Source organism: Topomyia yanbarensis, chromosome 2 (genome assembly GCF_030247195.1).
Source record: "Topomyia yanbarensis strain Yona2022 chromosome 2, ASM3024719v1, whole genome shotgun sequence".
NCBI lineage: Eukaryota > Metazoa > Arthropoda > Insecta > Diptera > Culicidae > Topomyia > Topomyia yanbarensis.
The window spans coordinates 11,125,100-11,151,304 of NC_080671.1; the positions used below are offsets into that span (position 1 = coordinate 11,125,100).

The 26,205-nt window shown below is 40.3% G+C and overlaps 1 protein-coding gene across 14 annotated transcripts in view; it reads left to right on the top strand.

Annotated features, from left to right (window-relative positions):
* Positions 1 to 11,522: 11,522 nt before the first annotated feature.
* LOC131682355 (uncharacterized) overlaps positions 11,523 to 26,205 on the top strand; it is a 184,867-nt gene continuing 170,184 nt past the window's right edge. For 5 of the 14 annotated variants that reach the window (XM_058963769.1, XM_058963770.1, XM_058963772.1 and 2 more), the window contains exon 1: positions 11,690 to 12,089. The gene's annotated coding sequence lies outside the window, so the exon portion shown is untranslated. Of the gene's footprint in view, positions 11,571 to 11,686; positions 12,179 to 26,205 lie in introns of those variants that run through there. The other 9 variants (XM_058963757.1, XM_058963771.1, XM_058963774.1 and 6 more) reach the window with 5 other exon arrangements.

The following is a 26,205-nucleotide window of genomic DNA, read 5'->3' on the forward strand; positions in this document are numbered from 1 at the left end:
CTTGCTTCTTAACAACGAAGCAAAGCTATTGGTGCCAATTTCTACGCATTCCGTTGATCGTAGGCCGAATAATTAATGAATAAGTGAAGCACCCTCCTTAGTATGGTAAAAAAGGCAACATACCCTATGTACTCGATTTATATTTTTATTTGCAAATGTTGCATTCGAGTCTATACTTTCAGTCCCGCTGACTGCACAGAAAAAATATTTTGTAATTTTAAGTTTATTTCCATGCACATATTTGGAACCTGAAGATAAATGTAAAATTAAGTTTCACCACAAATACACACGACTTGTCGTACTTTCTTCAACGAATTTTATTATAATTTTACACGTGGATTGAAAATTACAGTTTATGTAAACGGAAAACCAATGCAGTTCAATGTAAAATGAATGAAATGTAATATTACACGAATGAAAGTGTAAAATTGTATGCTTTTTGATGCTCCAATTGAGTGCATTGATTTTAACGTAATTTTCAATAAAATTTTTGATTCAATCTTTTTATGTTTACATTCGTATTGATCTACATGTCGCTTAAATTTCATTATTTTTTGGTGTGTGTGTGAGCAGCCGGTGTGATGTTTGCTTGATGTCTTGTACGTTGTCATCACACGGGGGTCGTTTGCGGTTGGTTGCGGTGCGTACATAGCCCCTTCCCGTAACTCTGGCGAAGTCTCCTTGGCTGACCCTGTGCTTCGAGCACCGCAAGCTTCGTAACTGGTCACCAATACTAACCTACGACATCTTCACCAGGGCTTGTCTGATTCTACCGTCCGCTCCGCTGTAGACTTCAAGAACGATACTACGAACCCAGCTCTTTCGTATCGTTTCATCTGCGATGTACACCAGATCACATCTCGCTAGTGGAAATGTCTCCGTATGCCACTTTGTCCGCTGATTTATCGACGGTAAGTATTCGGAAACTTACTGAGTCCACAGTCTGTCCGCTAACAATTGGGACCGCTTGTAACGGTCGCGCAAAGCTGGAGCTTCCTTCGTTCGAAGCATGGCATGTTCTACGGGGATTCCGCCAACGCCACGAACGAAATGATTCAGGGTTAGTGCTTCTTCCGTTTCTGGTTCCAGGGGTCTGTACGTCAGAGGGTGCGAATTAATTAGATCCTCAACTTCTGGCCAAATACAAATATGTTAATACGGAATGCTCTGACAATTTTTCGAGGACTCATTTTATAACCCAGGTACACCAAAAAGGTACACTGTCAGAGTGACAGTGTACTTTGATGAAATAGGACTGAAACTGGCTTCACTGGTGATTTCTGACATTTCGATGTTTTGATTGTGCAGCTGACAACGAATTTGCAAATTAAACGATTGTGTCCGTTACATCATTTCCCAGTTAGTAGTTACGTAGTTCTCAAGGAAAATGCCTTGTTTATTTGTAATCTGTAATAGAAGTTTTACCAATGTTTTGTTGAACATTGAAAATTGGTCAATGTGAATGTTCAATGAGAAGTTCGCAAAGCTTTCGCGTTGCTGTTGACGATCGACTTGAGCTGAAACTTTTAACAACATTCCAAACGCCGGGTTTTCATTTTCAAAATACCGAAGATAGCGAATGGATTATACTAGAGTGCGATACGGAATTGCTAGGAGCGAATTCAGAGCTCCTCTCGCCGGTCAGAAGTCTTCAGTTCCTTCCTTTACTGTAGTTATGTTAATGGTTAATTTTTCGGATCTTCCAGGTTTGCTGCTAAAATATCCATGGAGATAAAAGGGCCAACCCATGTTGTTTGAGTGCGCTTCCGGGAAGCGAATACGAGCGGCTTTAAGACCACTGATGCAAACAGCGTTGGTATGGGTGCAATGTATTATTCGTGTGTAATAATGGTATTGATTTGGACATTGAACCAGAACTCTTGGATTCGTATTTCTGAGTCGAATCAAAAGGTACATCATACAAATTGATGTTGCTAGAAAAGCATAGCCAATACATTCAAGGCTTGTTGTATGTACTGAATCTCTTAGGCCATTAAGTAAAATAATAATTTTGCATGGCATATTGTCCTTGTACGGGAAAAGAACTATGTCTCGACTCCCAGCTAGCTCTCCGACTGCCATGGTCTCTGTGGATGGCGGTGAACTGATGGTGTATCGAGGAGTGAAGAAACTAACTACACTCAGGTTTTTTTTACGCGGGGGATACAGGCCGCGTAAATGAAAACCGCGTAAATTTCAAAATCCGCGTAAACGAAAACAGTGTAAATTGCCGGGGAGGAATCGAGTTCTGGGGAAGAGCAGTGGTTTTTAGCGGGTCGGGTGATGGCAAGCAAGCCCAAGCCCGTTCGCTGAGTAGGGTTTTGTACATTTTTCTGCATTCTCAGTGCTTTTGTGAGTTTTTTCTGCTCTCTAAAAAAGGGAAAAAAACATAGACACAAACATACCAGCACAGACATTTGCCGTACTCGACAAACTGAATCGAATGGTATATGTCACTCGGCATTCCGGGCCTCGGTTAAGAAGTTGGTTTTCAGAGCAATTGCAATACGTTTCTATTCAGAAAAGCAAAAAGTTCATTTACTGCTCGCCCGCATTGAGGTCCTCATTCATCGCATTGATCAAATCATTGGAAAACTTCAAGTGGACTGTTTATGTAGACGTTTAACAACGCTCTGAGACATGAGCCCTGTGGCGTGCCCTGGGCAAGCATGCTTTCAGTAGATTTCACATTATCTTTACAGCTTGTTGCGCTGGTCAAGAAATGAAAGTGTAAGATTGCCGATGGAAATCAAGCAAGAAAACCGGAAATACGCCTTCAAGAATGCACTGAGAAGAATCATATAGTTTTAGTGTAAGCTAATTTGAAAATTTATTCGCTGCTAATGTTAACTCTAACCAAAACTACCTTTCCTTGACCTGATGCACAGTGTAAACCAACATATTTTTCTGATATTGAAAAACCAAACCCCGTCTCTTAGTTTGATTCCGAGCCGAGCCTGATGAAGGACGCAATTGAACGCCAGAGAAAAATCAACCAAAAACTTGTCAGTAAGGCGATTGTTATTCAAATATATTGATATTTTTTCCAGAACTTTAGAGATTGATGGGAAAAGGCTTATTGGTCGAAAATAATATTATCTGCGGTTATAATAAATTAATTGACTCAGATCAACTGCCATCAATTATTTATTATTTTTTCATTTGTAAAAACGCCACCTAGCATCAAGCAAGAGCCTTTTTTCATTTTTGGTAGACACTACAGTTGAACCCTTTGAAAAATTTCCATTGCGTTTCGACATGATACACATGTGATCATCCCGTAAGATCCCAGCTGACCTGATTTACGTAGCTGCGATGACACTACGTATGTTATGATCAGCACCTGCCGTACAAATACAAATACTTTGGCCAGTACTGCACAAATGCTACGGCATGACAGCGGCTATCGTGATGAACCTCCTTCAACTGATTCCATTCGAAGCACTTCAATTCCTCCTGAAATTGGGATGGAAAAGTTTGATTTTTTTTCGTTTCGTGAATTAAATTTCCGGAAAGCGAAATTGAAGTTGCTAAGTGAAGAAACATTACTTTACCTCATGTTACCAATCCAATCCCGGATGCCGGCGATTTTCATCGGATGGAAAAAAAATTTACGGAAAAACATAAACGAAAGCTGTCAAAAAATAGACATGCTTTGATCGAATCAATCTAAACGCGCTGCCATTTCGTATTATTTTTCCATAATTGTTACCTGTCAGGTAAAATTTATGCATTCAGTTCTACAAGATGACGACACGAATGAACCTATGATGAATGAAGTTCATGTTTGACAATTCTCGGTGGTTTGTTTACTTTGTCAGTTGCGTGAGTGCGAGTGCAACGGGTGCTCATCTGTTACATTCGAACTCACGTAACTCCCATGTAAACAAACCACCGAGAATTGTCAAACGAAGTTCATCCGGCCCATTTTGCGGGGTTATGTCGGTTGGCGTAAAACCTAATAGGGTTCTTTAAATCTAGTTTTCAGTGAGTCAAAAAATAATGACCCTTTTGTATGGGACCTTGGCGTATTTAATTTGTATTTGTTCTGGCGGAGTACAGTCAGCAGTATTTCGTCGTTCATCGCTCTTCCATCGTCGATCACGGTCAACGCTGCCTTGGGAGAACGTACCAGCCTCTCCCAAGCCCCGTCCATGAGCAGTGCGCTGGGCGGATTGAAGTTCCATCGGGCTGCTGAGTCTGTGAACGCTTCTGCTGCTTCGGCTCCGATTAATCTTACGACCTCTTTGCTGGCTGCTTGGAAATTCGTTCCGTTGTCCGAAAAAAAAACTGCACACGAAATGGCGTATGGCCATCAAGGACGCAAGATGTACCTCTTCTCCGATCTACGACCAACGGTTACGGTAAACGGTCCGCAAAAATCTACACCCGTATAACTAAACGGCGGCTGATGTGGCGTGATGCGTGACACTGGTAGTGGGGCCATTCTAGGGTTTTCCGGCTTACACTTTTTTAATTTGCACCAGATGCACTTCGTTATCCTTCTCATCACCGCCCGCAGATGTTGCACGCGAAAACGTTGCCAAATTTCGACCCTCCCGTTTTCTTTTGCCGTTTTACAGAAATCTGTAGACGAACGCCACTGTCCGAACTAAAACCTTCCATCGAGAAAACTGCTGATAGTCCACGATTCGCTCTGCCATTCTGATGTCGCGGAAAAGTAAGCATGCCCACAATTCTTCCTGGTCGTTCGGCGTAATCTTACTCTGACTATTTCTCTTCCGAAAAGTACAGGAAACCCTGGCCTCGAAACCATGGCCCATCAGAACACATAGAGTGCTTTTTGTTCCACTTCGTCATAGCGTCTGCTACGTTGAGCTTAGTCGAAACCCGTCGCCACTCTCTCAGCTTTGAAAGGCTTAGGATCTCTCCAATCCGAAAGGCAACGAATTGCTTGAACCGTAGGTGGTCCGAATGAATCCACGACAGCACAGTCTTCGAACCACTCCAGAAGTACCGCTGCTTTATCTCAAAGCATAACATTTCGACGACGGAATTCGCCAGTCTTGTTACCAACACTGCTGCTTACAGCTCCAAACAAGGAATCGAGAAATGCTACAGTGGTGCGACCTTTGATCTTGTCAGCATCAGCGAACACATCGGACCGTCACCCGTCTCAATCCGAAGATACACTGCAGCCCCGTAGGCGCCTTCGCTGGCATCGAAGAGGATAGGAAGCTGAACGCTACTGAAGTTACGTTCGCCGCTATCGGTTCTTCTGGTCAACCAATTCGTGATTCGATCGGTGCATACAAGTGTAAATCCTTGTGCCCGATCAGAATCTTAGGAGGTGCTTGCTGAAATTTGGCAACTGGTAGGCCACGGAGATGAGAGTACTCCTTTATCAGCTCCGAAACATTTAGCGTGCACTATGCTATATTTCACCCTAAGGAGGAAAATTAGGTAAAAACCAAAATTTCTCGCTAGGGTGAAAATTTGTTGGTAAAAACCAGTCTTTGTACAGGAGGGCACAAATCCTTATTTCATACTGTGTTGCGTTTCGGCTTCGCCTCATCAGAAACCAACACTAACTTATTGTCGGAATAGATTAGCGCCGGCTTGACGCAAATCCCTTAAAACTAAAACACACTTTGTGTTTCAATCGAACGACTGATCAAACGTGATGTCCCGTTCGAGCAGAAGTTCTGTTTATGCCGATGAGACACAGTGAAACCGAAACTTGTCTTGGCTTAGCAGGCCTATGCGAAAGCACTATGCTATATTTCACCCTAAGGAGGAAAATTTGGTAAAAACCAAAATTTCTCGCTAGGGTGAAAATTTGTTGGTAAAAACCAGTCTTTGTACAGGAGGGCACAAATCCTTATTTCATACTGTGTTGCGTTTCGGTTTCGCCTCATCAGAAACCAACACTAACTTATTGTCGGAATAGATTAGCGCCGGCTTGACGCAAATCCCTTAAAACTAAAACACACTTTGTGTTTCAATCGAACGACTGATCAAACGTGATGTCCCGTGGGATTTAGCGTGTGTTGTTGAAGCTTTAGATATTCCACCGTGTGCACCTTTCAGCGGAAAACGTTGCTTTGATCCTCGTGCCGATATGTAAAGGTCTACTCTTTCAGAGTCGTGAATCTCCGGCTGTCCATGTTACGCGAACCAGTTGAGTCACACCATGAACTCCCAGAATGTGCATTAGCGATTTCTACACCTACGTGTACTACCCAGCCAGCCTTTTTGATGGTATATCCAAGTTGCAACTGAATAATACGTATTTATATCCCACTAAAAAGTCGCACAAAATGCAGAAAATCGGCATATGCATACCAAACTGGAGGCGATATGCGTACATAGCTATTGAAATTGACGATTTATAATAATAATATACACGTTAGGCGCGATAATTATTAGTATGAAAGCGATTCAAGAGAATGTATTTACGATTGGATATGCGAAACAATCTCACATTATATGCGATAACCATAACTAGTATACGATTCCGGAACACGATATACGATTCCCTCTCATTCGTCGGTAAAGAAGATCAAAAAGGAACAGTTAACAGGCATTCATCTAAAAAGAAAACGAATATCGGTTGTGAACCGGAGCCAAAATCCAACCCCTAGAGGTCTCTTCCCCTCTTATGTTAATGTGGGATTCGAACTTACGACATTTGGATTGTAGGACAGGACTTGCTACACAGAACTATTTTAATTGTTATAAGTGCGACAATATTTCGTAATCATATCTTATCTTCAAGTGGAGAAGCCCTATTCCGATAAACTTTCGCCATATATGCAGCAATCTCATTTTAAAGATATGAGAAAAGTCGTAAGTAATCGCGAAATCGGGTTTCTTATACGTTGTGATATATTAAGTCGTATCTAACTTTTTGAAGTCATTGTGATGTATATCGAAGTCGTAGATATGTTTATGTTGCTTATTGACCATTCCTACACATAGGAACGACCACAATGACTTTATTAAATTATTAATCCGACATTGGTCGAAGTAAAATACGATCAAATGTGAGCAAAAATACGATTTTTACTGATTTAAATATTTGTAGCTATATGAATATAAGTTGTCAGTGCTCTACGACCAACTCCAATCGAACACGATTTAACTAGAACGTCAATGCGATTTTGAATGAAAGGTCGTATTCAAATCATGTTTTTAGTAATATGCGATTACAAATCAATTTCTGCAGACTAAAATCGACTGTCATAACGATTTTGACTCTTTGTAGACATCTTTACGAGTCTTTTTCTACATTGTTATACGATTGATGGTTTGCTGGGTATGATCCTTCATCCAAAAATGCATTCGCGCCCATTGTGCAATTTCTATTGAATACTTTACGCTGACGTCACAAATGAACTGAGTGTTCATTTTTAGCAGTTCGCTTGTACTGTTTAAATGGACTGGAGAAAAATTCTTTACGATTTGCTTCGAGCGAATCTAGTCGTCCACAATTTTTTCTAAATCCATAAACAGTACAAGCGAACTGTCAAGAAAAGTGAGGTTAACTGTGTCAGTAAAGAACCTAATTATACAGCGTGACAGGCATCATGCAGAAGATGACGGAAGGCCTCGGTTGGCCGGCGTGCATGTTGCAGTTCAAACCGATTACGGATACTATCGAATGGAGTAACGGGTGGTGTCGCTCTTTATATGAGTCGACATTACAACGGAGGTTTAGTTTGCATCGGACGTTTTCGTGTTCATTCAGGCATACCTGGTAAAGCTGCCATCTTCGGACCGCATCCCAGCGGTCGGCTAGACGTAATCGACGAAACGCCTCATAGTTTCTTATTCTGTGGTCGATTCTCCCACAAATCTGGCACGGTGTTCGTTCCTTCGCCGGTGGACTTTGACTTCTATTCTGCGCGACGCTATGCGCATGCAGAAATCCTTCGTGCTCTCGCTTCGGTTTTTCCTTTTGCAAACCTTGCTCGATGAACCGGGTTGCTTCTTCGTACGACGCCACCTGTGTCCTTCACGATGTTTGACAGGTAGTTCGATAGAGTACGCAACGTTACGATTTTACTCTTCCTTCGATATCGCACGCACTCCAGCTGGATTTCTGCTGGCAGCTTCTCTGTCAGCTCTTGTATCAGCATAGGGTTTACTAAATAAGCGTTGAGACTTGTAACTACGATATGATCGGTTAATTGTTGTACTACCATCCCGAAGCTAATGAAGCTCGATAGATGGTCTGCTTTCGGTGGTACTACATTTTGGACCTTTTTCAGCAGCATGTTGAGAAGTCTCTCTTCGGAACCGCTTTAGGTAACAGAAGTCGGCTTCTGACCACCTCAAATGTCTCTCCTCTCAGGCATTATTGAACCCGCACTAAGTTTTCGAGATTAGAAAACCCGTATGCTTTTATCGATGTCTCATAACTGCTTATGAACATCGGCCAGAAAAGGTAGGCAATTTTTTGGAAAGGAACTGGCGCTAGGACAACTGGGCCTTCGTGAGTTCCTCATGATGGCTTCCTCGTTTCTGGATCCCTCCGCTTCTACGTCGAAACTCTCTTCGGTCGATTCCTCGTCGTTCCGAGGTCATCGTTCCATCAACCATCCTCGCCTTAATGTAATGTTTGCATCAATTGGATCTCAACATTACAGTAAAACTTTCGATTCCTTCCCGGAAAGAAGAAACCGACGCCTATTTAGTGTATTGCCTTGATATGTATGTATAAATTTTCACAGGTATACTTGAGAACTTACCAGCTTTTCAGTTTACTCCCTTCTTTCTTATCTCATTAATGTCTCATATAACTCATCCATATTTCTGTATTTCTTGTTTATTGAAGAAAAAGGAAAAAAGAAAGAATTGTTTGACATCGTGTCTCCCTCAGCGCTGGCGTTCCTCTGAGCCTTATATAACTGCCTGTTGGACTTGTGCAGGTCGTTCCATTGAACATCTCCATAAATTCACGGTGTGTGAGGTACGAGGTTTGGTCATCCTTAACTGCCAATTTTGTTCATCGATTTCATTGCCTGTGTTGAGACATCTGGGGATGCCGTGGGATGAAGGGATGGTCTGTCTTCATTGGCACAAAACGAAAGTAAAACTGCCTATACGCAAGCACCTGCTCAGAAACTATACACCGCTGAAAGCCTTACGTCTGACCCCCCCTCAACTAAGCCACGTGTGCGGCCCACTGAACGACATGTTCATAAAATGGTCAATAACGAAGCCGGCCATGCCCAAGGACGTTCTATCGGGGAAGAAAAGGAAAGGAGACTGCCTCTCAGGAAAAGAATTGTGTTATTAGGAAAGGGAAATGATCAGAAGGTATGTCAAGGTAGACAATACGATCTTAGAAATATACACGAAAATCGGTCGAGATAAATTTCCGAAATTTTGTATCGAGCTGAACCCCGGACAGCCGGTCATTCCCGTTGCCTCTTCATCATATGACTAGTCAATAACGCATTACTCTAGATATTAATGACCAAATCTAGATTTTTGTTAGTTTTGGTTTAGAAAAAAGATTGTTTTTGCTTTTAAATTTGCCAAAAATAACTGAGGGTTGTAAACATATTAAAGCTGCAACTGAAAAACTATTAATTTTTTAGTGAAGAGCATTTGAAATAATTTTGAGCGGCTTAACTGTACCGAAAGCTTTACTTTGTATGACAGATATACAAGCAATATTTGCTAAAATGTTTTTTTAGAATGCGTAGAGTTTACACACAAACTCAATGTTAACAACGACAATAATATTTTGGAAAGCAAAAAATGACGAGAAATGACGTCTTCCGTTTGTCCCTAGCAGGTCAGGATCAGTTTTTGAGTATTTGATTTTCGTTGTATTATCAATTATATAAATAGCCTCTAGGTAGGATTGAAAATAATAAAGGTTTTAATATATTTCAAGTTAGTGGCTATTAATAATGTATATTTGAGTTATGAATTGAATGTCATAATAACATTTTGCATAAGAGGACTCGTTCTGAAGCTGTGAGCTTTCATAGTGAAGAAAAGAAAAATTAATGCGCGAAAACCACATTTTTCGAAACAGTCAACTTTGGATGTTTAGTATCTTTGAAGAATATTACAACGTAAAGCAGAAACTCTTCTCATAAAATAATTTTGGTGGTGAATTCTCCTAGAAGTACTATATCAAATATTCATTCTTCAAACAGATTTAGTTCGAGATTTAATGGTTTCAGCAAAGTTTTCGAAAATACAATTTCAACAAACTTTGTTGAAGGGGGCGGGAAAAGCGTGGTAAGTCGACAAGGTGTACAGAGCTCACCTTGGTTCGATTCCCAACCCCCGCACATGGAATTCTAATTTTTCTAACCTGAAAAGAACCGAAATACCCTAAGCCTCTATAATCAAAATGAACAAAAAACTTTGGTGATCTTGACCGTTAGAAAAGTTTTTGATAATTTATTTCCCTGGAAAAGTGCCAACGATTTTCATCAAATCATCCCCTCCAAACCAAATTTCTGGCTTCGCCACTGTCTCGAACGACGACCACAAAAAATAAATAGCCCTCCTGTAGTAATACATAACGGTTGCCCCGAACAAATGAAATAGGAGAGCAACAAGAGCTTTAGATTTAGTTGGTAGGTTTACTACAAACCACTGCAGTAAGAATCCTACACAACCAAGAGCCAGCAGGCAGCGATAATGGTTGAAGATTCCTCCTCGATAACTAGTTTGTTGAGCTGAGTCGACGGATACACAATACTCGGCCATCTTCCAAGTTTGCAAGAGTGTTTCTATACCTTTTCGTTTATAAGAAACGTAAAAAATCACCTCCAACCCCCTTGAGAATTTTCTGCGCACGGGCATGTATCCAGACTTGTGGGGTAAACCTAAAAATGACAATAAACATGAGAGAAAGTAAACAATGAGAGTCTCTTGTTGTTGAATAAGTCTATTTGAAAAATAACTCAAAATATTCACAATTTGTGCGCACTAATTCATCAGCTGATCGAGTTTTTGCGAGCATTTGAAGAATTTCTTCCATAATGACCCTCAAAAATCGCTTTCCCAACTAAATCAAACATGAGACAAGTATACTCCGTCCAATACTGATTTCCGAATCACCTAGATAAGGTTAATCTTTTATTAAGGTACGTTAGTAATGTTACGGTAAATTCCCTAATTAGCTTATAAAATAACCATTTAAATTTATATGTAGGTCGTAGGATTAACTTTTTCCCATAGATAAAAGAAGTGTTCCATTATCGCTCAAACCATCTAGTCAACGTTTAACCGTATCGATAGGACTCTGGAACTTTGATGCTGTTTGTGAAAAACGTTGGCTCTATCATTTCAGTTGAAAGTTGCATGCGCTGTCGAAATGGATGGAATTCAACAACCTACAGCCGAATCCGCTCATTAGAGGGTCATGCATGAGTAGCGATAGCGCATGGATTCGCCGGACCATGCTCTGTTTGTAGGTAGGTACAGTTTCTTGCTGGTGTCACCCCAAAACGTGGCGGCTGCTGGTCGTTTCAGCGTTCATCGCTTCTTCAGTCGTTCTCTCGCGCTTGCCAGTCACCGTCACATTCGGCGGCGTCATCACTGTCCGCCGCAGCATCTTGTCGCGTTGTCGATTTGTGAGTTCAGTTCAGTTTAGTTTGAGAGCAATACCATCCCCATTCCTCTATCATGATGATGATGAGCCAACAAAACTCAAGCTAACAGCAGTGACGACGACGACGGTGGTGGTGGTGGTGGTACTGCCACCAGCAATAAGCAGAAGCAGCGAGACTCGTTCTTTTTTCTCCTTTTTCTTCTTCCCTCGCCCCGCTTGTCGACCGACGTTCGTCGTCGTCGTCATCCATGCCTTGTTGCCCTGCCGTGGCCTGCTTGCTCTGCTGCCGCTGTGTGTTGAATTCACATTCATTTCGTGCGATGTGAAAAATAAAAATGGCTGTAAATATCTTGATATCTGAGCGATATCGGTGAAAAATAACAATTTGATGGTGTTTTTCGGAAAATTTCATCCCAAAACTTGGTGTCGTAGGTGGAGTTTTGTGCAGCGGATTGATGAGTAGTGAAATTTGATGGATTTGAGCTGGCGGAAGTGTTTATTTGGTGAAGTTTCAAACTTTTCGTTTCCGTGCGGCTTTGAGGTAGGGTTTTCTGGTGGAAATCAGTGGTTCAGTCGGGTTAATTGTAGTGAATAAACTTAAAAATTGAATACTGCTTGAAGGTTTGTAAAGTGAGTGCTTGAAATCGGTTTTTGGCAGGGTGTAGTATCTTTGAAAGCCGTCATCCATCAACACATCAAAGACGCCGACTGTCGCGAAATTCCAGGGCCGAATTAGTCCAGTCGAAGGTAAGTTTCTGACATTTTTCTTAAATAATATGCCATGATCGTGAGCATGGAATTCCTAGGGGAATGTGGGCACTAGCAGGCTTTGTCTTGATAGTTAACGCCGCTGGCCAAGAAGCATACATGGAACTTTTCGAGCTCACATAACACCCGCTCTCGCGTCTCACGACACGAGGAGGTGTTTTCCAGTTTTCTGAGAAAATCAATAAAATCAAGATTCGTGTAATTCGTAATGATCGCGTTAAATTGAAGGGGCACAGCAGATAGAAAAGGAGTCGTATGTTTCTTGGTGATGTATAAACGGAATATCCGTTCGTGTGACGGAGAGAGAGCATGAAGGAGTGAGAGAATAAAAAGCATAAATAAATCATTCATTTCGTACTTTTTACCACGAGGGGGTGGTGGGAGAGGGATCAAATTCAAGTGTCGTAGTAATTGTTGCCCAATGAGATAGTGAATAGGTACGACATAACTCAATGAATTATCGCAATAAGACTTTCAAAATTGCCCAACCACAGCGTTCCAGGAAAGGTCCTCAGTTTAGTTAGAGGGACTTTGTTATAAAATTTGGAGCTGAACAGCATCGGATCTCGTCTGCTATAATGCAAACTAGAGAGAGATACAGAAAGGCCAAAGACAAGACACTGTGTGCCGAGTCAGAATACTGGCCGCTTTCTGCAAATGGTGGCTTGATTGCCCGATGCCGCGCAGAGTGACTGCGAGCGAGCGAGCGGCAAGTGGTCCCGGGCGGAAGTAGGCGTTGGGGTGGGGTGGTGGATTGAACGGTTGGCACTGGCAGGCAGCGCAGCACAGGAAAAATTGGAAAACGAGAATAATGAAGAAAAAAATAAAATAACGCCGCGTGCGAGTTTCAGTGTATTGGAACTGACACCCCGTTGGAAGAGAGGGGTCGGGCAGAGGGACGCTCCGAGCGGGTAGTCCGGTGAATGTTTTATTGTGGTGATTGGGTGTGCTGTAAAAGCGAACGAAGTAAACGGTGGAGAGAGACAGGTATCCGCCGCACCAACAACAGCAGCGAGAGAGATTCAGTTCGCTTGCTATGGTTGGAAGGAACGGTTACCGACGGTTGATAGGGAAAAGAGAAGCGCGCGGGGAGTAACTTTGGCCAAGAAGGGTGTTCTCAGTGGTATATCGAGGGGTGCTTCGAATAATCGACATGTGATTTTGTTTTTATTCAATGCCTTTCTCATCGTTTTATATCGTATTAATGAGTGCAAAGTAGTCAGATTATAAATATTATGAAGTTTATAGTTAAAAAACTCGTATTCTTTATGTTGGTTGTTGCAATAGTTATTTTTAAGGCCTTTTTTCGTGGTATATACCCGATGAAAAAAAATCTTATTGTCATTCTTCCAAATTAATTAGTAAAACAACATGTACAAAACCCGCGAAAATCGTTACGGTTGGTGTTTCGCGGATTTTAGATTCGATAGTGATTGTTAGTCAATAAAGTAATACCCAATTCCGTCAGAACTGTACGTAAGCTTTAGATGGATTCCATGGCCGGCCATAAAATATGACCATCGCCGATTCGAACAAAACTTTGCAGTTGTGTTCGATTAATCAATCTTCATGATTTCCTACGCTGTCCAGCTTGAGCCTTCGTTCGATCTGGTCACAAACTCGATAGTTCCTGGTTTGTCTGGAGTCTTTGAACAGCAAGTCTTTCTCAAGACTACCAATAGTTTTTAATCCATCAGTCTTTCTCAAGACTACCTGTATTTTTTCGACAATCAGTCTTTCTATTCTTTTTTCTACTCAACCAGTCTTTTTCAAGACTAAACCTTTTTTCAAGGAATATGCTGTTTAAAGAAATATTTATTTCTGGATCCTCTCAGATTGACCGTGTCCCAAATATTAAAAGGAAAAGAAAAAGAGGAACTTCTCCACCCGAAAATCCAATTGATTGTTGCAACTCATTCGATGTTTTATCCGAATGTGAAGGTGAACAAATTTGTAAATGTCTTTTATTTACATCAAACCATCTTACAACGGTGCGTCATCTTATGATTCAGTAGCACGACTAAAAGAACGATGACAACCACGCCTCCAATTTCATCTTCACACAACGCTTCCTTTGCTTCGATGGATCTAGGTAGCATAACGGAAGAAACATTGAATCTTTTGCAGCAATCAATGTTTCAACTGATGACTGCAATGCTAAATTCTACCTTCTTGTTTGACTCTTTTTAAACTAGATAGGAAAAGTTGAATATTCATTTGAAATAATATTTTTTTTAATTGGAATGCTCGTTCACTAAAACGTGCGAAGATGAATTTTTCAACTTCTTGAGGGTACATAATGTGCATATTGCCGTTGTTCCCGAAACATTTTGAAATCAAATATTAAATTGAAGAGTAAGTCTTATTTTATTTTTCATCGATTTGATCGATTTGTTGGAAATGGATGGAATCGCCATAGCGGTTTATTGTAGAATCAATCATCGCCATTTAGCCTCTTTTAACACCAAGGTGATCGAGAGTTTGGGTATCGAAGTTGAAACCGATCTTGGTATCATTTTTATTGCTGCAGCGTATTTGCCTTTTCAGTGCACTGGCGAGCAAATTAACTTCTTGAACGAAGACTTACAAAAACTTTCAAGAAAACGATCGAAATTCTTTATAATCGGTGACTTTAACACTAACCTGAAATAATGCTCAAAACAATTCCAACGGTGAACTAATTTTTATTGATTGTTCTGCTGGTTATTATTCAGTTTTGTTTCCTGATGGACCTACGTGCTATTCGTCTATAAGGAATCCCATCAACAAATAACTTGGTTTTGACAGATCAAAGTCACATTTGTGACGAAATGACTACACATGCTGAATTTGATTCTGATCACCCTTCAGTAACTTTTTTCACTTTCTCAAGGTGCAATTTCCAATCCCATTAGCTGGGTTTTCAATTATCACAAAATAAAACTTATGTTAAGAATAATTTTAACCATGATAATTATTTACAAAATAAAGCTGGCATTCATACAGCATCAGTACCAACAACACAGACAAAATTTAAGACTGCCGTTATTGATGACAATTTTAAGCTTCTGATTTGCTTGAAGAATGTTCGAAGGTGTCAATATCAACGTTTTCGTGATCCTGTTATGAAATTTATCTATCAGGATCTACAAAAACAATACATACGCGAACGGAGGTCTTAGTGGAGTGTACGTAATATTTCAAAGGTTTTCTTCCATTTACATAGTGGAATTAAATGAAGAAAACCTTTGAAATATTATCTACAAAAAGGAAATAAGTTACTATGTTTTAATCAGAGCCTAAAATTCTCATACCTATTCAATGAACAACGAAATTCAGAGAATTCATCTTCGTCCTTTCCTTGCCTCTTTCATCGCTAAATGCATGAAAAAATAAAACAATAAAGGTGATGTCCCCTCCTCTCTCAATTCTACGAAAACGAGTAGCAGCAGCAGCGACCTTCGTTTTCCCATGACAATCCGAGATTTCAATTTCGTTTTGATGCATGCTCAGTAATTTGCGATTTTCATTCATTAAATGAAATTAATATTAATAATAACAATACAATCATTAGCTCGCAAATCTACAGAATCGAGCATCGACAAATAAATATTGCTAGTGTATTTTCGTTTCCCCAGCAGTAAGTTCAATATCGAAGTTACCAATATCATTCTGAAAACGCTCTGCTACATACTTGCTTTGTCCTAGCCCGTTGTCTCATTTTCGATTTCGCAAAGTGCTAGTGGTATGGAAAGAAGCTTCGTTCTTTCGTCAGTTTCGCCTGATTTTGGCAAATGAAAAAAAAATTTCCGACTCTGGTTTTAATTGCCGCAAGGTTCTACTGTATCGATTTTGTTGGTTATTTTCGGCAAATTTGAGACTAAGAGAAACGAAAGCAATGAAATTGAAAGACGGATAGGTATTCTAGAGCGAATCAGTTATAAACTTAGAACTGAAAACTAGGACTAGGCAGGCTCATATGGCCATGATCGAAAGGAAATGTGAAAAATTCTTTGCCTCCTGCTAAGCAGGAGTTGGGCGTTGCACCCAAGTCTACCGCATGGTCTATGGTCGAACATATATGTCCATATGAGCCTTCCTAGTCCTAGTTTTCCATTCTAAGTTTATAACTGATTCGCTCTAGAATACCTATTCGTCATGCAATTTCATTACTTTCGTTTCTCTTAGTCTCAAATTTGCCGAAAATAACCAACAAAATCGATACAGTAAAAAGTAAATAGGCATATATTCACACTCATAAGAAATGCAAATTTCCCGAAAGCCGTTGAACAGACCAAGCAATATTTTAAATCTTTCTGGAAACTTTCTAAAGTACTTAAGAAACCTCAGAAACCAATTCTAGCTTTGAAAAGGGGGAAAGACTCGACAACTTGCTCAGCCGTTCCACTGGAATTGCTCGGCGACACTCAAACGCGCACGGGAATATACAAACGACCACCCGGTTATTGACACGCATCAGTATACGCAAAATTACAAACGCGTTAGCATATGCGACATACAAAGTTCTCGCTATAAAAAGAACGTGTTCAAAAACATACAAGCGCTCGAGCGTTTCGCGATAATACAAACCCGGTCGCAAACGCGATCATTCTTGCAAACCCTCGCCCTCGATGTCGCAATCATGTGAACGTCTCAGCGATTAAGTCGACGTGGTAGCATCCACGAATTTATAAACTTGGTCTCATAATGCTAGCATACAAATGCTCGATCTAGCACGACCATGAGCCATACTCGTCCCGGAGCTCCTACTCTAAAATACGGAACTCATATTCACTAGACAACAAGTTACAAGGCACCATAGGTGGAGAATCCAGTGCAATTAGGGACCTCAAACTCATCAGAATGCCGACCCATGCGAACATTTAAAAGTATACGCAAATATGCAAACGGCTACTCGGTTATAGAAACGAATTCGAGCAAGCGAAGCTATACACTCGCTAGCATACGTGATCAAATTCGTTTACATAGAAACGTTTGTGTCTTTTGCAATCACATACTACTCATGCGAACATGCAATCGGGATCATCCGTACACACCTACACCTGCGATCTCGCACACATAGGAACGCTCTGCTTATCAAGTGAATATGTTAGCAAATACGAACATATAAACCCGGTCTCAAGTGCGATTATTCTAACGCCCGTTTCCTCACTATTATGAATCGGTCACGTACTAAAGCTAGCTGTTCTAGCACCTCAGGTCCATGTCTTCCACCTTAGTTTAAAAAACAAAATACCAGACCCATATGCATTAGGAGTCTCAGGGTGCCATGGCAGGATACTCTATTGATATGGGGAAACTCACCTTTTTCCAGATCTGAACCGTGCACTCACGCGGTTTACGCGAAGTTACATATACACAACACACACGCTCCCTCACAATCAAATCCGTTAACATACGATCGCTCTATCTCTGCACGATCATACATGGCTCATGTCTTCAGCTCGACCTTTTTTTAAAAAAAAACGCGCTCGCTTACACTAGACAACAAATTTCAGGGCAACATATGCTGGCAACACTAATGATATGGGGAAATTACTCTCTTCTAGTATCTGAACCGCGCATTCAAAATTAATCGACTTACGGTCCGCGCGAACATTCAAACACTCACTTGAATATGCAAAAGGGCCACACGGTTATACAATCGCATTGATACACACGAAGTCTCATATAAGCTAGCACACGTGACATACAATAGCTCACGCAATCAAACACGGTAACATACAAACGCTCGAATCCTTCGTAATCATCCTCGCATAGCTACACGCGCGATCTCATGAACATAAAACGCTCATTCCCACGCGATCATGATATCTCCACGGCTCCACATCTCACCCTTACATTCAATATCACAAGTAGCATAACGGACTGCTGCAATTGGCCTTGAGCAGTGTTTTAACGGGTGACATTTCCCGTCTCGTCTGCAATTATAGTTAGTGATTCTAACGGCAAGTTATTCCGAGAACCAAAGCTCCCTTTGGACCTCTAAAAATACATATAACTGGAATTACTATTGTTTCAACATTTCTGCTGGACGCACACATGCATTTTTTTGCTCTAGAGCAAATCACAATTCAATCGGCTATCAACAATTTCCCACGATTACATATATGGACAGGTCTTGTAGTGATTCGCATGAATGTAAGTAAATCCAACTGGGTAAGTTTGGTATGCAGGTTTTGTCAAATTTTGTTACTTTGACAGTGCTCAATATGTTGCTTAACCTCCCCTAGGATCTTTATTTCACATATAATTAATTTAGCATATTACTTCAAAAACTGTAGTAAAATCATCAATTAATTAATTAGAATGTTGGCTGGTTCTAAAAAGCGCATTCTTGTTGTATTGGTTTCTGGAGACTTCTGTACTCAATAATTTCTTTTCTTTTTCGGCTTTAAGTAAATTCTTAGTGCAACGTAATTCCTGTCACATTAAAAACCAGTCCACAGTGGCATTAAGTAACTCACGGCTTGTATGCTTCTTCTTCTCATCTTCATCTTCTTCGGATATCGAAAAAACGAGTGATAGCTGTCGACGCCGTGTTCAATCAGGACACGGTGACCATACGGCATAACTGTTGATGCAAACACAAAATTTCGATTAAATCTCGACAAACATATGATTACGGCCTAAAAGCCAACTGTCAAAATCCACTTTCAATGGAAATTCCGGACAAACCGTTACTAATCGAACACAGTTCACAACAGTTTATGAAAGAGAAAACTTTTCTCTTTCGATTACTATTAACATCTGTGATTGGCGCGTAACGGTTTGTCCGGAATTTCCATTCAAAGTGAATTTTGACAATTGGATTTTAGGCCGTAATCATATGTTTGTCGAGAAATAAACACCTCGGCCAGCAATTAGTGAGTGCAAAAACTAGCCCAATCAATGAGTTTCAACGTTGTAAAAAGCTTAGTGTGGAAGTTTACCGTGACTTAACTTTTTGTCAGTTCTGACAGCGTGAAGTAACAAGTTACTTTACACTCGTCCGGACGTGCCGTAGACTCTGGTGATTCGCATTTCTCATGCCAAAAGATCCTGACTCCTGCGGTAGCAGACAAAGGGTTGAGTCGCCGGTAAACTATAAGCTTGCTCATATGACCCTTTCCACGCTTTTCTAAAACCTTCATCCTTCAACCCTTTGCTCTCCCTTGAGTACCATGGCTCTTAATATTCAAAAATATGCTTCATTTTCCAGTCCCTTGCTAATTGAATGTCGTTAAAAACATAATATACGCACGTTCATATTTTCCGTATTTGCGCTCACAGTGTCATGCCAAAAATCAATCCTTTTTGAACATGGAACTATTCGCGCACAGTTTGGGCTGAGCGCAACGCTATCGAAAAAAAATCGATGGCGCACACTCACATTCAAAAAAGCCTTTGCATTTGGTTTCGTCTCAATTTGCTGCTTACGAAGCTTATAAGAAAGAAATCTGACCATCAGACTCCTAGATTAGAGCTGTTTGTTGGCCCTAACAAACATTTATTCGCTTAAACACCTCTTTACTAACCGTGCTGTAACGACACATATTCGTTTAGTCGTAAGATGGTATATATAAGCTTCATACTCATCATGAGTGTGATGATTCCATTATCCTCGCCGCCGTCGGCTTTTCAGCATCGTTATTGACGCATTTTTTGTTGTGCCGCTTTCCTTCCCACTGTTATAACAACTTGTTTGTTTGTATGTATGTATGTGTTGAGAACTAATCCTTACTAGAAAAAAGTCAGATAACATCAGGACTTGAACCGACAAACAACTACTTGTTAAAAACGCCTATTTATACCCTAGGCCATTACGACACATTATTACTAGCTCTTCGAATGAGCTATATAAATTTGTCATCATTGCGGCTGCGACCACAAGTGTGACACCATGGACACGTTGGTATGTGTTATTCAAATAATCTCTGCACTAGGCAGCCAAGGATGAATAGCAATGGCGTTCGATATTCTATTATGAAAGTATGAGATTGGTTGAACAGTAACGAACCATTTGGGAGCATTTCGCTCGTAGTTCGAAGGCAGAAAAAACAGATGCATTAACGCTCCCGAGGATTTGCTTTGGGTGCAGTTTTAAATTATTTCTATTGTTGGAAAATGTTGGTATACGCCGACAAAGCATTCAAGCAACGGGTGCAGATTGCTAAACGGAACACGGAAGCGAAACTCAAAGGCGATATTGAGGATCGTTATACCGCGATTGTTATTTCACTCGAGTTTATGGCCCTTGTAGATAAAGCATATGAGGTCATTGCCACCAATCTGAAGGCATTTCTTCTTCCACGCAAATCATCCCTATCACGCAGTGGATTGGTTCGTACAACCGGTACTCCATATTTGTATAAGCATAGGCGGGATCGGTTAGCATGGGATTCAATATCTGCAAAATTATAAATAAACTTTTTGAAGAAGGCAATCAATACTTCTCTTCAATCATCTCTACCACGACTTTCACAACCGGGAAGTGAATGATTGACAAAATCTAATCTTGCGATTGAAAGCAACTGTTATGCGGCGATCATCTAGACATGTTTTATTTTGAACTGGTAAGCCAACTAGAATATTTCGAAAGTTAACCTGAAACAATCTAAAATGATCAACGGTGAAGGTGTTGCTGCTGTTCGCAGCAAACTCTCAGATCCAACAAACTCATTCGAATACACTTGAAACCATTAGTCAAAAAAGTTTCAATGACCAGTTTTAAATAGTGTTGCACTGATTGTTTATCGAGCGTGTATGTACGTACAATGTTGGAAATCTGTAGGGTACCTTTTCTGTAAATCACATGCATGCACCCCTCGGCGGTAGTAATTCATTCGATTTCACATTTAGCTGACTCCGACAACTGTGCGCGCTTGTTTTTGTGGATACATTTCGTGTCTTTCCCAACCCTTTTCCACTTCCCTCTTTGTAAGCCACCATCGACAGAACCTGCCAGCACAAAAGAGAGCAATACGCTGTATCGGCGACGAAAAACATAGTAACAGAGGTCGCTCCGTATACGACTCGGCGCATATCCATCATCAGTTTATGGGTAGGTATATTTATCAGTATATGTAGCAATCAACTCGCGGATTGCTAATCATATCGAAAACATCATTATTTGTTATTGCAAGACAGGAATGATATTAGTCTAGTCTTCTGCAGTTATTTTTTGGCACATTAGCTCAATTAGTTTAATAGATCCATAGTAGAACCTTTTCTGCCGTGAAATATTGTTGGAAACATTATCCACGTGTTTTCTTTGTGTTGCTAACTGAGCATATCTACGGTGATGTGTATCGAACGTGTTCCTCCATATGTATATCGAAAGCCACCGCGTTCGAAGAAAAAAGTTTCCTACATATTTTCGATCCGAATCGATTCGATTTTTATTACATTCATTCTCTGTTTTCGGCTCTCATATTTCGGCACACCTTCCGTCTCACCTGTTGGCTAGTTGCCGTTGATTGGTCTACCGAGATGAACTGAGCTGAGAGCAGCTCTCGTTTGTCCAGAAACAATCCTTCCCCGTCCTACTACAGTGCAGCTATGGATAACACTTCGAAGTACCACATGCGATGCCTCCTCTGAAGCGCGGTAGAACCTTTGGCGAATATATCGGTTTTAATTTTGGTCCTTTCCGCGCACCCCTTCGCGATGGTCTACGGTTGTGCGGTTCAAGCTCCCCGCAATCGACGCATTCACATTTCTCTGTTCTGCAGCCGCTTCTGAGTAAGTGCTCTCTTTTGTGTACATGGTACACATCCACTGGTCGGAAATATGAAGCTGATGACGAGTACGACGACGAGGATGAGCAATTTTACACCATCCGCCAAAGCCGGCCGAACGCGATTCACATGGGACCCCGGTCGGTTCTACTGCTGTGCTACTACTGCTGGGATGAAAAGGAGAAATAACAACCACGACGACGCCATATTTAAACTGAAATAAGACAGTTTGAATGTGACAAAGCATTTAGTTTCGAGGATGTCTTTCAACCTTTGATCGATTTGATTTGGTCTCTGTCCCCTCAAGTGAAATTTGCCGGGAAAATAGTGGAGCACATAGGTAGCGTTTTGTTGTTTATTGGACTGTACTTTAGGCTCAAGATAAAACATTCGCACCATTTATTCCATCTATGAAATCCCTGTGCACCCGTACCGACTGTTGTAATTGCATATTTTGTCATTCAAATTAGATTTTTATTATTACAAAAGACGCTACAGAAGAAAAGCAATTGAATCAAATAATTTCAGTACAATGGGAAAAGCTTGCAACTGCCAAATGCGAATTTTGTTGTACGTGATTCTTACGCAAATACAGATCTCCAACAGAAGTTTTTAGCTAATTTTGTGTCTAACTGGGTTGCTGACAGGCCCGTAGCCAGCATTTTGTTTCGGGAGGGGCTTAAAACTTGTTGCATAAATGTGTTAATTCTGGTGACTTGAGATAGTCTCTTGAAACTGAATGTAATTTTGAAAATTTCTTAGTGAAAACAGTTCCAAAACTAAGGCAATAGACAATATGTTGTCTGATACAAGAAATGGTATAGTACATCGACGAGTTCTTGCTTTTGAATTTGGTTTTATTATTAATTTAAAAGCAACCATTTTCACCGTTGGAATTTGCAAACGTGGTCTGGTGGGTGCTCCCATCATATGTACAACTTGAAGCCAACGAAGTGAGGCTGTCCAGTGCAGATTCATACGATATGCGTTACGTCAATTGCCTTGGAACGATCCGCTGAACCTGAACCATACGAAGATCGTTGTCGATTATTAGGACTACACACTTTAGAAGATCGTAGACCCGCATCGTAAACTACCTTCGTGTCTAAGCTTCTTATGGCTGAATATGATGTTCCTGATCTTCTATCACAAATTAACCTCTACACACCAACCCGGGTCCTTTGTTCTCGAACACTGCTGCACTCTGAAATGCAAAAACACTAACTACGCTGCCAACAACCGATATTAGAAATGACCCGTCGCTTCAACGATTATAACAACGACCTATTCTTTTAGGAAATTGATACTTTTTATATCATTAGACAGGCTTATTTTTCTAGGCAAATCTTCTACTAGATCCTTGAAGCTGTGGCAAAAGACAGACCAGTAATTTTGTTTGTTGATATGTAAAGAGTGTACAAAAAATACTACTGATTTCTCTACAAAGCATAAATAAGAACTATAGCTGTATTTACCTAGATTAATCAAATATTGTATTTGAGCACACGAAGCTTACAGGTTTCATTTCGGAATTCATGGATTTATGGACAATACAAAAGAGATGTTTCAATGAATTAATTTATTAAACTAGCCGGAATTTTATCTACTACAGGACTGTTCACTAATCGAAAGGAAATCCCCTGATTACTGTTATCTTGAAATTTACGTAAATTTTGTTAAATGTAACCAGAGATTAAAAAAAATGACATCCCTGCGTGAACTTGAAAGAGAACCGAAATTCAATTCCTGCCCGCCGCGATCAGCGCCACGAAATTTCAAAATCAGTTACCTATTTCTGCTTGCATTTACCGAAACCGACATTCAGATTCAACGCCTCCCTCATTCATTCACTTTCCAACTGACTAAAATTTCATGCAGAATCGAATGCTTGAGTGCAGAGGAAATATAAATTCATTCACCAACCAAAGCATTCATTTGTTATTGTGTCGACAGTTTGAAGGCAAAAGTTGGCATCTTCTACATTTTCGAGCATAAGTGAACTGCATAATATATATCTGAAGCACTTTTACTCAATAATCCTTCTCAGAGCCAGCATAAAAACAGAATTCACTTTGCTTCTGAAACCGAACACGTCCGAACCTGAATGCGCTGCGTCGGGAGAACGAATGAAGAGGGAAACGAACCAAACGTTTCATTCATCGCAGCGGGCATGAATTGAATTTCGTATTCTTTCAAGCTCACGCAGAAATGTCAATTTTTTTAGGCTCTGGCCGCGATGAATGAAATGTTTGATTCGTTTCCCTCGTCATTTATTCTCCCGACATAGCGCATTCGGGTTCGCATATGTTCGGTTTCAGAAGCAAACTGAATTTTGTTTCTATGCTAGCTCTGTGAGGGATTATTGAGCGAAAATGCACTAGACATAGATTAGGCAGCTCACTAATGCTCGAACTGTCCACATAATAACAAATGAATGCTTTGGTTGCAGAAGGAATTTATATTTCCTCCGCACTCAAACATTCGATTCTGCATGAAATTTAAGTCAGTTGGAAAGTTGAATGACCGAGGCGTTGAATCAGAAAGTCAGTTTCGATAAGCAGAAATAGTTAACTGATTTCGAAATTTCGAAGCACTGAATATAACATTGATGACACCACTAGAATTACTCGAAACTATAAATATGGGTGAGCTAAATAATTTTAGCATCACACTTGCTTCCGACAAATCACTTGCTTCTCTTGTGCCGAAGAGACTTTCTTTCAGATTTCTATGTTTTTAAATTATTGTAAATTATCCAATTTCTGTGAATCTTTTGCAAAATTGTTTGTCAGCGGCAGTTTTACGAAGATGCTTGCAGTTACACTTTCTATGTCAATTCGAACAATCTGCTCATTAATGGGTTCGTTTTTAATTAGCTCATTTTTTTACAATCTTCATCAAGATTGGAAAAGATGCATGACTTCTTGAAGAAAGCTGTAATGCTTTTTGATTACAGGTTTGTTTTACCAACATTTAGGAAACAATTTCAATCAACGTCGTTCCCCCTACCGTTGAATGTTGTGCGGATAACGAAGACGTAATGTGTTTTCGAAAATGCCGTTTTTTCAAACCGAATTGAGAGCAAAATTCCAAAAGCACTCGTTCTGAGTGCATAGAAAGGATAGAAGAAGTGCTCTTGAGGCTTCTTAGATACGAATAAAAAACAGATCGTGAGACTGCTATATACTGAAGACATAAAATTGAAATTATTGGACTAATAGATTCAACCAGTCACAACATTTTAGTCGCAACAGTGTTGCGAACTCGCATGAACGGAACGAACTCCTCGCATGAAAGTGAAATTAAGTACCAATGAAAATGATGATGCGTTAAAATGACGCGAAACAGTGGTTCTGTTATCTAGTTATATCTATTTCCAACAATAAAAATAATAAAATGAGTTTTACTGGTTGTCCAACATATCTCACGCAAGCTCTTAATCATTGCACGTAGATACCTGTTTATGAAGCAGGGAAATATTTTTTTCCTCACCAACTGCGTATAGGGGGTCATTCATATCTTTCTCGCTATTGAACACTTCCGTGTCATAATCGTGGTTGCTGCCTTTATATTCGCAAACATACTTGCTTGTTACCTTTATGATTGTGAATTTCCTCACTGATTGCGCTGGCTGTATATTTTGAGACATTGACGCAGCTTTGGCCGTTGCCAATATTACCTGAATATATGCCACATATTTGGTAACTGTTTGTGTTCAGCGGTAAATAAATCGTAATGTGACGTTTTTTCACAGAACTGGAACGTACTAGTTTGCATTTGATATGTGCAAAGAATACTATGTGTAATTGTACATCGCATTATGTTTTGTACTGCATTTCTGCCATATGTTATATGTATCTGCAAGTAAGCGGTATCCGATCTTGTAACCAAACATTGATTCTCTCACCGTCCATTTATATGAAGATCTTAATTACAGCATTGTCACACACAACCTTTAAAAATTAATGGTTTTAAATCATTCAAAATCAATGATTTCCCTGGTCCAATTTGTTAAACGCTATGAGCGCAGAATACCTGAGGTGGTAGAACTCAATAAAGGTGGCTATCGTAAGTATAGCATCTATTTTCACTTTCAGAAAATGTTCCTCATCACAAATACTCTGTCTTATACGAATCATAACTAATCACAGTAGTTGGCCGGCGCACCAC